The sequence below is a fragment of the Periplaneta americana genome, chromosome 7, assembly GCF_040183065.1.
Source record: "Periplaneta americana isolate PAMFEO1 chromosome 7, P.americana_PAMFEO1_priV1, whole genome shotgun sequence".
Classification (NCBI taxonomy): Eukaryota; Metazoa; Arthropoda; class Insecta; order Blattodea; family Blattidae; genus Periplaneta; species Periplaneta americana.
In genome coordinates, this window is record NC_091123.1 from 171,657,242 (window position 1) to 171,672,826 (window position 15,585).

Sequence of the window (15,585 nt, forward strand, 5' to 3'; positions counted from 1 at the left end):
AAGGTTTATTAAAAGTGCCTTTTAACCGTCGTACATACAACGAGGAAGTTGAAATTGTGAAAATGGAAAGACCAACTCCTGAGTTAAATTTGTCCATGGACGTAAAAGAAAAACAGCGTGAGTACACACGCCATTTCACTTCAACATCGTATGGTAAGTGGAATTGGTTGTGTGGTAGTTCTAAACTGTCTAAACTATATTGCTGGCCATGTTTGTTATTTAGCCGCGAAACTAATGTGTGGTCAAAAGAGGGCTTTCTAATATCAATTCCCTTCGAACGGCAGTCCTAAAACACGACAAATCAAAAGCTCATATTTGTAGTAGCATGAACTTTGCAAACTTTGGGAAGACAAGAATTGATTTACAGCTAGATAAGCAAAAAGCTCTACACATCAACCAACACAATGCTCTTGTGAAAAAAAAAAATCGGGAGATTTTACTGCATCTTATTAACGCAGTCTGCTTTCTAGGAAGACAAGAATTGGCTTTTCGGGGTCATAACGAGAGTGTGGAATCAGACAATATAGGAAATTATATTGAATATTTAAGTTCCTTAAATGAATTTGACGATTTACTGGCCAATCATCTTGAGAGTTCAACAGTATTTCGTGGTACTTCTCTCGCAATTCAGGATGACTTAATATTTGCTATAAGTGGGGTTATGATAAAGAACATAAAACCTTTTGTGGCCATTGTTGTTGAAACAAGTTACTGCTCTAATCAGAGTCAATTGTTCACTGTTTTAAGATACGTCGACAGTACTGCCATGTTCAAGAACGGTTTATAGGATTCACAAATGTCAGTTCGGACAAAACTGCTGCTGCTTTGTTTCAGCATGTGGAAGGTGTTATAGCAGAATACAATGTCGGCAATAAGTTAATTGCACAGACATACGATGGTGCTTCAGTTATGGCGGGAAATATTAATGGCTTAAAAACAAAAGTTCAAGAAAAGTATCCTCAAGCACTATTTGTCCATTGTTACAGCCATATTCTCAATTTAGTTTTGCAACAAACTACTTCAACCATTCCAGAATGCCGCATTGTTTTCAAAACACTGTCGGGTTTAGCTGCATTTTTCTCATCATCTCCTAAAAGATCAGAAAACTCTAGGAATTTATGAACAAGAAACTCCCAAAAGTAGCACCAACTAGATTGAATTTTACATCTCGGCTTGTAAATACAGTAAAGGAATACAGAGAAAAACGGACTGCTTTCTTTAAAAATATCATTTGTAATGACTCTGAAGAAAACTGGGATGATGCTGTAAATGTGCAGGCTCAAGGATATTTGAATTTTTTCACACAGTTTCAGAATATATTTCTTCTTGAAGTCTATGCTAGAGTGTTCGCACATACAGATGTGCTCTACAATATTCTTCAGACAAAAAGTCTAGACATAGCATACTACTTGCAAGAGGTATCAAAGTTAAAAAAAAAATACTGTATCCGAGTTCAGACGTAGTGGGTTTCCGTCCATATGGAGTAATATGGAAAATGAAAATTCTTCAGCCAATACAATGGAACCACCATTAAAGCGAAGAAAAGGAGATCAATTGAAATACAGGCAGCTGTACTACAGCATACTAGATCTTATGCTCATGGAAATTACTGACAGATTTTCTGATTATGGAAAGCTTCAGTTCACACATCTAGATTCTCAGAAATTTTCTGCTTATAGAGAAAACTTCCCGAATGAGGCACTAAACAAATTATTTCAGTCCTATAACAGTCACTTTGATCAAGTACGTTTGAAAAATGAATTAAGTGAAATATATTGAGCAGAAGAATTTGATTTCTCGAACAAACCTATCCACGAAATATTATCAGCCATATATGAAAACCAGTTGAACCAAGTTATTCCTGAAGTCCTTAAATTGGCAACATTAATTGTGACAATACCAGCTACGTCAGCATCGGTAGAAAGAACATTTTCTGCGTTGAAGAGAATAAAATCCTACTGTAGATTAACTCATACACAAGAACGTTTATCCGGCTTGGCTCTAATATCCATTGCAAAGTCATTTCTACAGAAACTTTGCAAGTGGCCCAACTGTAATTTCAAGGACGAAGTCATCAACGTATTTTCGTCCCAATCATGACGTCTGGAATTCACATAAATATGTAAGGAATTTTATTATAGGGATTTAAAAATATATTTTGTGTAATAATAGGGTCAGTGGTAGCCCAAACCTTTAACCAGTATACGCCACTGAGAAAACGTCGTTTTCCTTCTTCACCCCACCCCAATTACGCTGGAAGCTATTATTATGATTTCAATATAGCAGGAATACGCCTACATAATAACGAAATGCATCTCAGATCACTACAAATAAAAAGAAACCAAACATACAGAAAGTTATATCCAAGAAAACGTCGTTTTACTTCTTCACCCCGCCTCAGTTATGCTGGAAGCTGTTATTATGATTTCATTATAGCAGGAATACGCCTACATAATACGAAATGCATCTCAGATCACTACAAATAAAAAGAAACCAAACATGCAGAAAGTTATATCCAAGAAAACGTCGTTTTACTTCTTCACCCCACCCCAATTACGCTGGAAGCAGATATAATGATCTCATTATAGCAGGAATACGCCTACATAATACGAAATGCATCTCAGATCACTACAAATAAAAAGAAACCAAACATGCAGAAAGTTATATCCAAGAAAACGTCGTTTTACTTCTTCACCCCACCCCAATTACGCTGGAAGCTGTTATAATGATCTCATTATAGCAGGAATACGCCTACATAATACGAAATGCATCTCAGATCACTACAAATAAAAAGAAACCAAACATGCAGAAAGTTATATCCAAGAAAACGTCGTTTTACTTCTTCACCCCACCCCCAATTACGCTGGAAGCAGATATAATGATCTCATTATAGCAGGAATACGCCTACATAATACGAAATGCATCTCAGATCACTACAAATAAAAAGAAACCAAACATGCAGAAAGTTATATCCAAGAAAACGTCGTTTTACTTCTTCACCCCACCCCCAATTACGCTGGAAGCTGTTATATTGATCTCATTATAGCAGGAATACGCCTACACAATAACGAAATGCATCTCAGATCACTACAAATAAAAAGAAACCAAACATACAGAAAGTTAACGTCGTTTTCCTTCTTCACCCCACCCCAATTACGCTGAAAGGTGTTATAATGATCTCATTATAGCAAGAATACGCCTACATAATACGAAATGCATCTCAGATCACTACAAATAAAAAGAAACCAAACATACGGAAAGTTATATCCAAGAAAACGTCGTTTTACTTCTTCATCTTCATCTTCATCCCAATTACGCTGGAAGTTGTGCCATGTTTATAATGTTACAGAACATACGGTAAGCATATGTACTATATTTCTCCACTTACCTTTCACGTCTGGTATACGTCGACCTCTGGTTCCTTCCAATTTTTGAAGACATTAAAAATATAAAAGTCATCGAACAACCCTCTTTCACTGTATCACTAACTTTTCTAGCCGTCTATACATAGTTTTCTTCCGGGCAACACAAACTCTTCAAGAAACACAATGTACCACTTTCTAGAATGTAATGTAGAATAAAACACTGTTTCATATCTCTATCAATATCACCAAAAATCCCCATTCTCTCATTCATTTCTTGATAACCTCCAACGAAAATATTTCCTCGTTATCAAATGACACTCGTTGAGTTCCACCGTATGATAGATCTGCTTATAACCTATACATCGTTTTGAATTTGTTACCATTACACTATATACACTCCACGACAGAACTTAAAATAGTCTATAGAAGTATTAAAACTGACGTAAGCTTCTATTACTGCTGACATAATGTTCATATCCAGTAAACATAGTTAAATCAGGTTGACTTCAAAAAATTAACTTAGAATGGTCGAACCAAGTACCCCAAACTTTCGAATGCGCATGGCTCTTTAAAGAGAATGGTATATTGACGTGTCTAGAACGTTTGCTTTGCCGAATTACTTTATCAACGACACAACAGTTAGGCAACAAACCTTAATCCCACGCCAATGTACCGAGCTAAATACATACATTGGTTTTCGATAAAATCACAAAACTTTCAGATATGGCTGATCACACACGCCGATTTCAAACGTCAAAAACCACGTGATGAATTACTCAAAAGCATCCAATAGAATTCAACCAATCAAAAACGCAATATCAAGATACATGCTACATTACGAGTGATTACGTCATATTTCATATTCGAAAGCTTAATAAATTTATTTTTAACAAACCGTAGAACCAAACGAGAAAACATTATCACAGCTCTAGAATAATACTGTCGTGACTCCCAAAAATTGAGTTTCGAGTTACAGGCAGTTTTGTAATCTTTGTTTAATCCTCTATCAAATAGCAAAACTGTCGTAACTCTAGATTAAAGGGCAAAGTCTGCAGGGCTCGTATACTGATACCACAGTCTACTATATACAGTCACGAAGCTTGAGTTTTGAGGGTGCTAGAAACATAGACTGTGACGGTACTATTTTGCATTGCCTGTAATGAGGCGATATTAGCGATCCTAGTGGTGAGCAACTATGTAATGTTTGCATATTTACTACGTATTGAGCTTCGCGACTTATATACTAGACTGTGCTGATACCAAGTCTAGTCACGAAGCTTGAGTTGTTGAGTACTAGGAACAATCGACTGTGCCGGTACTATTTCGCATTGTCTGTGATGAAGCGATAGTAACGATCCTAGTGGTTAGCAACTGTCAATGGATGCATATTCCCTACGTATTGAGCTTCGTGACTATATACTAGACTGTGCCAATACTTTGTAATCATTTTTTCATACGACTTTGAAATGTTTATCTTGCATTTACTCAAAACTAATTTTTGATAGTTACGACGGTATTATTTTAAAGGTGCGTTATTATGTATAACATGACGTTGTACGTCCTCCTCCTCCTCCTCCTCCTCCTCCTCCTCCTCCTCCTCCAAAAGAGACACTACAAAACCCCGTAAAGTAACAAATACCAACGACGCAGTCTGCCTCAGAATTTTTCCAGAAGTAGACAAGTCTATTTTTATCCACCAGTCTAAGGCTGAGCGAGTTTTCAAGTAACATGCACAATAACAGAAACTTTTAGAAAAGGACTGCCGTCGTTTTGAATGGAAACAAGCTATAATATAAGAGGTCTCAGTCATATACTGTATGTAAATCATAAAAATGGCCAAATGGACTGAGCGACTTCAGGATCACTCTCTTTAATAATTATAGCATAAGCGAAAGCACTTTGTGGTGTATAGTGGAAGAATTATTAAGGCAGGCGCTCACTTGCTGGAAAAAAAAAATTGTTTGGAGCATTCGGATTTTTATTATAGTAACGCTCACTTGTCCGCATTTTGTTAATCAAATAATGTTATTTACCACTAGAGCTCATTATTTCATGGTGTTCTGGACTGAACCTGAAAATAAAATAAATAGCTTTGTAACTTAAAACTATGAAGAATATACTTCGTTCATTATCTTCCCAATCTCATCCCACAGTAGTATTCTTTTTACATATTACATTGCTTATAATCCCAATTTAATAAACTGTAAAGCTCTTCATACTATTGGACTAAAATATAAGCTTCGCATCATCCATCAATTCATTTATGCCTTCAAATATTACTGCGTTTGAAGGTCTTGCAATCAATGTAATTTTCATGACATTTTTTATTTCGATCTTGGCATAGAAATCTGTTTAGAATTCTCAGGCCAGAATCTGGATGGAACCCTGTCATGCGGGCAGAGATGTTGCTCCTTTTAAAATAGTACAAAGAATAAGAATCCAAACGAAACAGTAGACCAGAACAATCACTAGGACTGCCACAGTCGATTGAGAACGACTGCCAGATGGAAGTACAGTTGCTCCATACAATTCAAATGAGAGTTATAACATAACTACTTATGCAGTAGCTAGATGGCAGCATAGTGAAACTGATAAAAGTTGTTGCCATCAAAGCCTACAAGGCTGAACAATGTCATATTTGATATATTTGATATATTTGGTCACAGCACTTCTTTACATGTAATGGTGTACCTCACATTTCTGTATCCGGTGCCACCATTAACACTTACATTAACACATATTTGCAGTACATGTCTACACAACTTCTACCAATTAAACTATGTACTTTTTTTTTATTATTACTTGTTCAATCTCCCTTTCTGTATTTCTCCTACATTTCGTTTGCTATTCTCTATTTGATCATTAATCGTAATATATCTAAATTTATATATGCCTTTCAAACCCCCTTTTTCCTCTAACTACTATTCACTAAGATTTCAATTTCACTTATTCTCTACAAATTATCATATTGAATTATTTGCCTTACTTGTTCTTTGAACTTTTCTCCTATCTGTCTCTTATATTCATTTACTGTTCCAACGTTCAAATGTCAGTACTAATTTTATGCTGTCACTTGTTCATTTCTTTTAACCCTTTTTCACTTTTCACTCATTCATATTTGCGCTCACTTTCAACTTTCTCTCTATTCCACTTACACCTAAACCTTTCACAATACTCTCACTTCCTATAAATCTTATATTTCTCTCTACACATCAGCTTATACACTTTCTCGCTCCCCTATACTTCTCTATCATTTACAATTACAATTACCCTTTACTAGCACTTTTTGATCATATCCCCACATTTATTAATCGTATCTAATAACATTGCTATATCCTCAGCTGTCGCAGGTTCTGACCTTTCTTTACTGCTTGTCTCTGCTTTATTTCTATCTCTGTCTTTCTTTCTATTTCCTTCTTCTTCTTCTTCTATTCCTCTTTTATTCCCCCCCCCCCACGCTTTCACTTCCACATCAAACAATGTCATATGTGATCTGGAGTGGGTGTCTACCTTAAATGTATCAGTGACCTTTTGGAGCGGGTGACGTCATATAACAATACATGAGGGAGGGAAGCTGATACATGAATTGACAGGCCATGCAGCAGCCGAGAATGTGATAGAAAGTTCACAGTCATATAAAAAGATTGTAATAAACCAAGCTACAGTCTCAATTGAACAATGAGCAGTCCACAAATTAAATTGGAAGAATTCAGTGAAGTTGAATGAAGTGAGAAAATTCACAATGTCGGGACTTATGCAGTGCAAAGCAGGCACAGAAGCAAGCAATGGATAAACGATAGAGCACGATGGTTACTACAGCAACATGTTTACTCTCAATGCATACAAGATGGCTACTCCCAGGAGTCCCAGCACAGCAAAGATATATCAAGTTTTCTGAGTATCTGAAAAGAAGAAATGTTGTCACTGCGACGCATTCACGCATATAACTTGCGGCTGACTCTCCGATGGAGCCTATCCATGTTTTCTTCTTATTTTCATCAGAGAACCGAGAAATGTTCGAATTTCGTGCCACCAATATTTTGAGAGGTTTCTCCCTACTCAACTTCATTCTCTCTCCACTGAGATCATAGACAAAAGATGATCACCTGAAGTTCAAGACCCATTTACTGGAAAACCCTTCCAAAGGCAAATAAGACTAATAGTATGTCCTGTGTTGATGACTGCTCAGTAAGATTCTTATTGTGATGCACACTCATATGAAGATGACTGGAGAAAGGACCTGTCGTTTACCTTCATACAAACAGAACGAAATAACACAATGAGAAACTGCAACTCCAAAACTGATATGTTACCTTTGGTAAGAGATATCATGGAAGAAAAATCATTAGAGTTCAGTGTCCTTCCTGTAACTCACAAGAACGTTTGTTAGAATTTACATTATTTGTAAATTTACAAATAATGTAAATTTACAAATAATTCTGGAACATTAATTGAAAACCCTAGAAAACTTTATCCACCAATCAAGGACCATGCCACAGAATACAGGAATGCCAAAACTGGAGGCAGTGGGGAGAGAATTCTAGCATCCTTCAATAATAACAATGACAAGCCAATAGATATAAGAACAGAACAACTCTAACCAATTACAATCCAGCGAAATATAAAAATGGCCAGTTCAACTTTATAATAGAACTGGTACACTGTTACATGAATAACTAGAGCATCAACTTTTCATGGTGGTAACCTGGCTTCGAAGCCCACTGGGTGCAAGTGGAATTACGGCAGACAAAGACAGCAATTAGTAGTACGTTTTTGAGAATTACTTCTGTTTCCCCTACCAGAATTCCATCATTGTTCCATTAATCATCACTGTGCAGTGTTACGGGGTCAGGCGTAGAAATTGGTTATCGCTATTTTACACTAAACCTTGTTTTGAAATTAAGACTAGTATTGTCTGATAATAAATCAACAAAAAAATTTGCGGATTATCCACAAATAAGACAATTTATAAAGAAAAAGAGTTGCACTATTTCTCATTGCGTTGGGATGGCGTCGTAGAAGTACATTCTTGGCATTAAAGGCTCACGCGCATTAATACGTAACATATGACAAGCACGGAACTTTCAACATCAATTTTCAGACAATCATGGATGTTAGAGGTATATTGGATATTATCCAAACCTTTTCATGAGGCAATGAGAACACGTTAAGAACTTTACAAGATATGAGATTGATAAGAAGAAGAGTGTGTAGTTCCCTAGTACCTGGCACTCGTTACATAGGTCGTTTTTGTGTTTACACAGTAGCTGATTTCTGAAAAGAATTTTAATAGTTTGTTACTAGGTGTGTTTCTAGTCAGTTTGTAATATATTTTTGGTCCAGGGAAAATATACATTTTTTATGATTATACAACAACGGCTGACTTAACAGCTTATGTAGCGAGTATCGGGTACTAGTGAGTGAGATGCAAAGTTAGAAATTGTAGACGATATTGCTCTCTCGTAAGAAAAAGTGACAGCTATTTGGGATGGAGACATACAGGAACATGACCCAACATATTTATGAACGATAGCGTAATAGCCTACAGTTCTATTATTTCTAATGCATACACCAAAATTGCCTATTAAAATTATATAATGCAAAGTTCGTAAGCTATTTAAATAATTTATTTCTTTAAAATAAAAAATACACCCTGGACCACTGTCAAATCTTAAGGGTCATCTGGGCATAAGTCTACAACTCTTCCCAAAATCATGTCGAAGTAACTCCTTTTCTTTAAAATGTCCATTCTTTTCTCTTTGACACTTCGCTGTAGCCACTGCCACAATCCTTGAAATGTGGCTATCTTTTTATGGGTTATTGTTCGTGGTCTGATACTTTGAATAAATTCTAGGAACAAATCCATAGGGCAGCCATTTCCGAAGAAAAAAACTGTTAAAGGCAAACGGTCTTTGTATTTTAAGTCGCTGGTCCATAGTATTCTCCTGATGTACAAAGGCCACTTATCCCTTTCGCCTATTACATCTTGTATTTCTATATAAATTTTGTGCCACGACATTTTCCTGCTGCTCATTTTGAACAATTACAATCACCGAGATATATCGATTCACTTAATCGAAACCTTAGTGCAGTTTATTCACGATGCAGAAGGAAGAAAACAGTTCCGATGAAAGAAGACTGCATCGTAGAATACACAAGCAGTCGGTAGAATTATACACGAGACCTATGACCCATTCCAGTGCATTGAGAAATAGTGCAACTCTACTTCTTTATAAATTGTCTTATTTGTGGATAATCCGCAATTTTTTTTGTTGATTTATTATCAGACAGTACTAGTCTTAATTTCAAAACAAGGTTTAGTGTAAAATAGCGATAACCAATTTCTACACCGGACCCGTGTTTAGTTCACATCACATGGTTACAGTGTCTCTATTGATGACTGTGGCAATAAGAATGCATTCAATTTTATTTGTTGTGTAGGTCACATGGTACCGACAGTCAATATGCTGCTAAATGTGTATTTGCATACATAGTGTTAGAACAGTTTTATGCGCTATTTTGTGATTGCTTCTAATATCAAAATATTCACATTATGCTTCATGCTCGTTCAACTTGGGAGGTTTATTTGTACTACAGTTCATACAATATTCCTGTAGTGAAATACGTTCATTTACTTATGTTCTTAGGTAAATATTACTGGTTGTGGCAATTTAGCCAAGAAGAGAATGTTAAAATGCTTCCCAGAAGACCCAGCAAGAAGAAAGGAATGGCTTCTTAAAATTAAATGGGATAAGAGTGAGCCAACTAATTATTATTCATGTTTATGTGAAGTACGTATTTACAATACTGTTCCATATCTACAATAATACAGACAAAATTGGCTTCAGCATGTCCAAAGAATGGAGCATACCAGATTACCTAGACAGATGCTTCACTGCACCACAAGGAAAAAAAAATCCAACCTTATTAGGTCCTTTACGAATATGAACATATCCAAGAACTTTCCATGTTCCAATGAAGTTAAAAAAGCAACACTTATTGGAAGACCTCACAAGAGATGGTTGAAGGCTGTAACAGACCACTAGACCTGGTACTTAAGAATAATCATTACTCTCTGTATGTACCTCACAGAAGAGATTACACAATCTCAAATTTGATAGTGGAATTTTATATGAATTTTTTTAATTTCTTAGAATAAAAGTGCAATCCTATGAATGGCATGAAAAGGACTGTGTTTCAAGATGAAATGGCTTTTACTCCAAGGAATGTATATGATTGCTACACAAGCAAATAGTTTGGAAATGAATCGGGGATTGCAGAAACAGTACATGTCAATACGCCACACACAATGGCATGTGCTGTTTTTGCAATCTTCGATTCAAATGTACCATTGCCTGAACACTCTTGTATGGCAACTCCTGTTTTAATTGTAATTAGAGGAAAAAAATTTGCTCCGGCACCGGGATCGAACCTGGGTCCTTGGTTCTACATACTAAGCGCTCTAACCACTGAGTTACGCCGAAGTTCAATCCACAGCACCAGATCAAATCCCCCTCCTCTAGTATTTTTCCCTTTGTGGCCTTACTCCAAGTTCGACAATTATGTTGACATAATATATCGTCATGTGAATGCAAGAACTAGGTAACTTGAAATTTGCGGTTTTTAGTTATCTCTGTTAAAGCATAGCAAAAATCGCACAGAATGTAATGCAAGAACTAGGTAACTGACCAAACAATACCAGCGACATCTTTTTTCCAATATAACAAATAGGTAAAAGAAAACGAGACATATTCCTTAGTGCAATAAATATGTAAATAGGCAATATCTCAAAATAAGACAAATTGAGTTACCTAGTTCTTGCATTCAGTTGATGATATTAAGTCAACTATTATACACGGAGCACACTCAATTGAGTGACTTGGTGGCTGGGATTCCACATAGCAGATAAATTCTGTATGACCAAAAATTAATCTTTACGTAGATTCTTCGTCCAACAGTGCATATATATATATATATATATATATATATATATATATATATATATATACTGTGGAATTATTATAATGTGTGATCCAAAACACCTATCTACGAAACATTTACAAGGTTCGCATACATCCAACATACAGCAGCAGAAAAGCACTACACTTCAATGCATCATTCACTTACAGTAAAACCTCGATAAGACGCGCCCGCTTATTATGCTATCCCATGTAATACGTTTTTATTGTCCAGTCCCTGCACGTTTCATATATAACGCCTTTATAAAATACCCCGTTTGTTGTGCTCAAGTCCCGCATAATACACTGACTTTGTGGAATATTTTCAATGTAATTTTCAGCAATGTACTGTAAAAGCAATAAAACATCTTGGTGACTGAACTCACTGGTGCCATTAACCTGAAAAGTATTGGTATTCGACCCTTTACCGGTGCATTTAAACCTTCATACTTCATACCTTAGTATACCCCACCCTCTTGTTACACTCTCTTATTCGACTTCTTACCTGCGTGGTTAAAGCCTACATACAGTTACAATACCTCACCCTCTTGCTAACCCTCTCTCTCAAACAGCATTCCTCACTCGACCATAATAAAATTCTGGAAATTTTTGCTGGGCAGTTTGTTGTCCTTTACTGTATTGAAGTGTCTGTGAATGTGATTACAATGCATGTTAAGCAAAAAGCGGTGTCGGAAAAATTGGAAATCTTATGAAAGTATGATGAGAACAGTACTCTTACTCAGAAACAATTCTCTGATTCATTAGGAATCGCATCATCGACATTAAGAACAATAATAAAAAATCGCAACTCAATCACTACAGCTGCGATGTCGGAAGGATGCAATTTGCAGGAAACTAAAGTGTGGTAAACATGAGGACTTTGAGTACACGCACACGGCAAACAACTATAAATGACTTTTTTTTTTTTCGAAAGAATTAAGCACAGTACATATTGTAAATGTCTTTGACGTACAGCACAGTAATTACATGATGGAGTAATCCTGTATTACCTTTCATGAATCATGTATTTTAATAACAAAAAATGCTAATAGATACCGGTACTGTATATAAGTCAAAATTAGTATGCCCGCCTAATACACGGTCCTGGTTAATACGCAGTTTACACCTGGCCCCTTGAACAGCGTCTTATCGGGGTTTTACTGTAGATGAATGACGAAGTCAAGTACACGACACTGGATTTGAAAAAGAAAGGAAACTCTATTATGGAACTTAAAACCAGTTTTCGGCAACAATATGGAACCCACAAATTTTACAAGAATGTTTCCATGAAATTTGTGCTCCCAGGAAACAAATTCCCACAGCACAACCATGAAACTATACAGCATATCATAAAAAAATCAGAACCAACATCTTAAAAGTAGCAGTGTTGCCACTTACACACATGAAATTTATGCTATCAGGAAACAAATTCCCATAACTCCTATGTAGCACAACTGTGAAACTAAACAGCATATCACAAAAAAAAAAATAGAACCAACATCTCAATAGTATTGGTGATGCCACTTATATTGAAAAACATTTCGCAAAGAAATACAGACCAAAATGGGAATGGAAGTAGAAAGTGTCAATTTATGCCCCTCCATACACAATCACTATCTGTAACATATACTTACTATGAAGTGCGAATGTTGATCTTCAAAAACTCAGCAATTTAATAAGTCGTTTACCCAAATAACTCCAAAATTGAAGACCTCCCTTGAATAAGGGTGTAACTAATAAATCTATATTACACATTTCAAGAGAAAGGACAATAATTTCAAGGGCATATTTCGTTAGGCCTGTCTTTATTAGCAGGATCATTTGACTAATAAAGGATACAAGTTTATTGAGCTATTGGATGCAATAATTTGTTATAAATAAATGCTTCAAAATTACCTTTTCCACCTAGACTAGGTGGCAGTTCGGAAGGCGGTTAGCTTCTATATGCGCCATAGCATTTCTGGTATGTGACGTCACAAGCTTGTACAGTAGAACCAATCGGAATCAGTCTGTAATAAGCACTTCCCGAGTTCGTTTGTTGACGTGTGAGTGTTTCAATACAATGAATAAGTGAAACTAACATTTACTGTGTGTGTTTAAGATAAATTGTCACCTTTTTAATGTTGCATTGGAAAAGGTAGTAAGAGGTGCAAATCTACTTAGCAGAGGGACCATATTTTATAAATCAGTGCAGATACTCGCATACGCCGATGATATATAGTGGCAAGATCTACAGTAGAAGGGCAATGGAAGATGCATTCTTGAATATAGAAAAGGCAGGAAGGAATATGGGCTTGACCATTAATCTATCGAAAACTAAATACATGGCTTCTGGAAAGGCAAACCTCAAGAATATGCCATCCTCAATAACAACAGGCAGATATGACTTCGAGAGAGTGGATGAGTTTAAATACCTGGGATCAACAGTTACTCATTCTAATGATATTTCATCTATACTAATAATAAATCTGTAGCCGAAATTTTTCTGGTAATTTTCGATTTTCCAAAAATAATTGGTCCCAATATATATAATTAATCACTCTGAAACAGAAAATCGCTTTTTTTTAATTTTTGTTTGTATGGCTGTCTGTCTGTCTGTCTGTATGTTTGTTACCTTTTCACGCAATAATGGCTGAACGGATTTCGATGAAAATTGGAATATAAATTAAGTTCGTTGTAACTTAGATTTTAGGCTATACGGCATTCAAAATACATTATTTAAAAGGGGGGGTTATAAGGGGGCCTGAATTAAATAAATCGAAATATCTCGCTTATTATTGATTTTTGTGAAAAATGTTACATAACAAAAGTTTCTTTAAAAATAATTTGCGATGTTTTATTCCTTCAAAAATTTTGATAGGACTGATATTTAATGAGATAAATGAGTTTTAAAATTAAAATAACTGCCATCTAAGGCCGTGTAATGAATTAAAAAACAAATGACTTCGTCTATAAAGGGCCTTGAACAGCAACAATCGAAAGCTATGAAAGATAGCCTACAGATAATGTTTCTGTGTTTGTATGAAGTAATATCAGAAGCTAAATTAACCGATTTGTATAATTAATTATTAATTCACCATTGGAAAGTGTAGTTTCTCTAGATGGACATAATGCTATAATGTTATTACAGTAACTTCTGAGTGAATCGAGGACAGGTAAGATTAAAATAGCTTCTTATGCACAGAAAACTTAATAGGCTATTCTGTACATTCGTTTCCTATATTTCCTAAAATAATTTTTATGACCAAATGAGTGGTCTCTGGATCAAAATGATCGCATTTTAATTATGCAAATACAATTTAAATTAAGTAACATAATAAACCATTTATCCTCATATCAAACACGAATGTTCCCTGGATCAAATGTCCTATTTTAATTATGTAATTACTTTATATTTATTTCTAACGGGTGCAGCGGAGCGCACGGGTACGGCTAGTATGAAATAAAGCAGAGGTTAATGGCTGCCAATAGAGCTTACTTCGCCTTAAGAAAATTACTTTGTTCAAGAATTTTATCTCGTACCACAAAGATAACTATCTATAAAACACTTATAAGACCTGTACTAGCACATGCTGCAGAGACGTGGTCCCTAACAAAAAAGGACACTGGAAATTTGGATGTCTTTGAAAGGAAGATACTCTGTAAAATAATTGGCCCAGTATTCGAGAGAGGAAGATGGAGGAGGCGATATAATAATGAGTTGTATTCCATCTATAAAGATCCGCCTATTAGAAGAATAGTAAAAGCAGCAAGATGAAGGTGGGCTGGGCACGTGGCACGGATGAATAACATAGAAATTCCTAAAAGGATATTAAATGGAAATCCTGGGGGCCAAAGAAGCCGTGGACGACCAAGAATAAGATGGTTGGATGGAGCTGAGGAAGACATATGTAAGATGAGATATAGGAATTGGAAAGCAATTTCGCAGGATCGAGACAAACTGGCGGAAAATCGTGGAAGAGGCCAAGGTTCACAATGAGCTGTGGTGCCAAGAAAGAAGAGAAGAAGTTTAAGATAAATAAATTGAAGAAGAGACTGTGAAAAGACAAGTATTGCACAGGTAGGCGCGGAAAATAGTGTTTAAGGTGTATAATTATTTTTAAAATGTTGATGAGCAGAACGCTGCCGGCCATCTTGATGCTGGTTGCAACATTGCCAACACATAAGAAACGACTGCAGAAGCATGTGGTGTGGGATTGAGGAACAGTGCGAAGAATATTGCTATTGAAGGAAAGAGGGTTTGTTTGGTGTCATGCTTACAG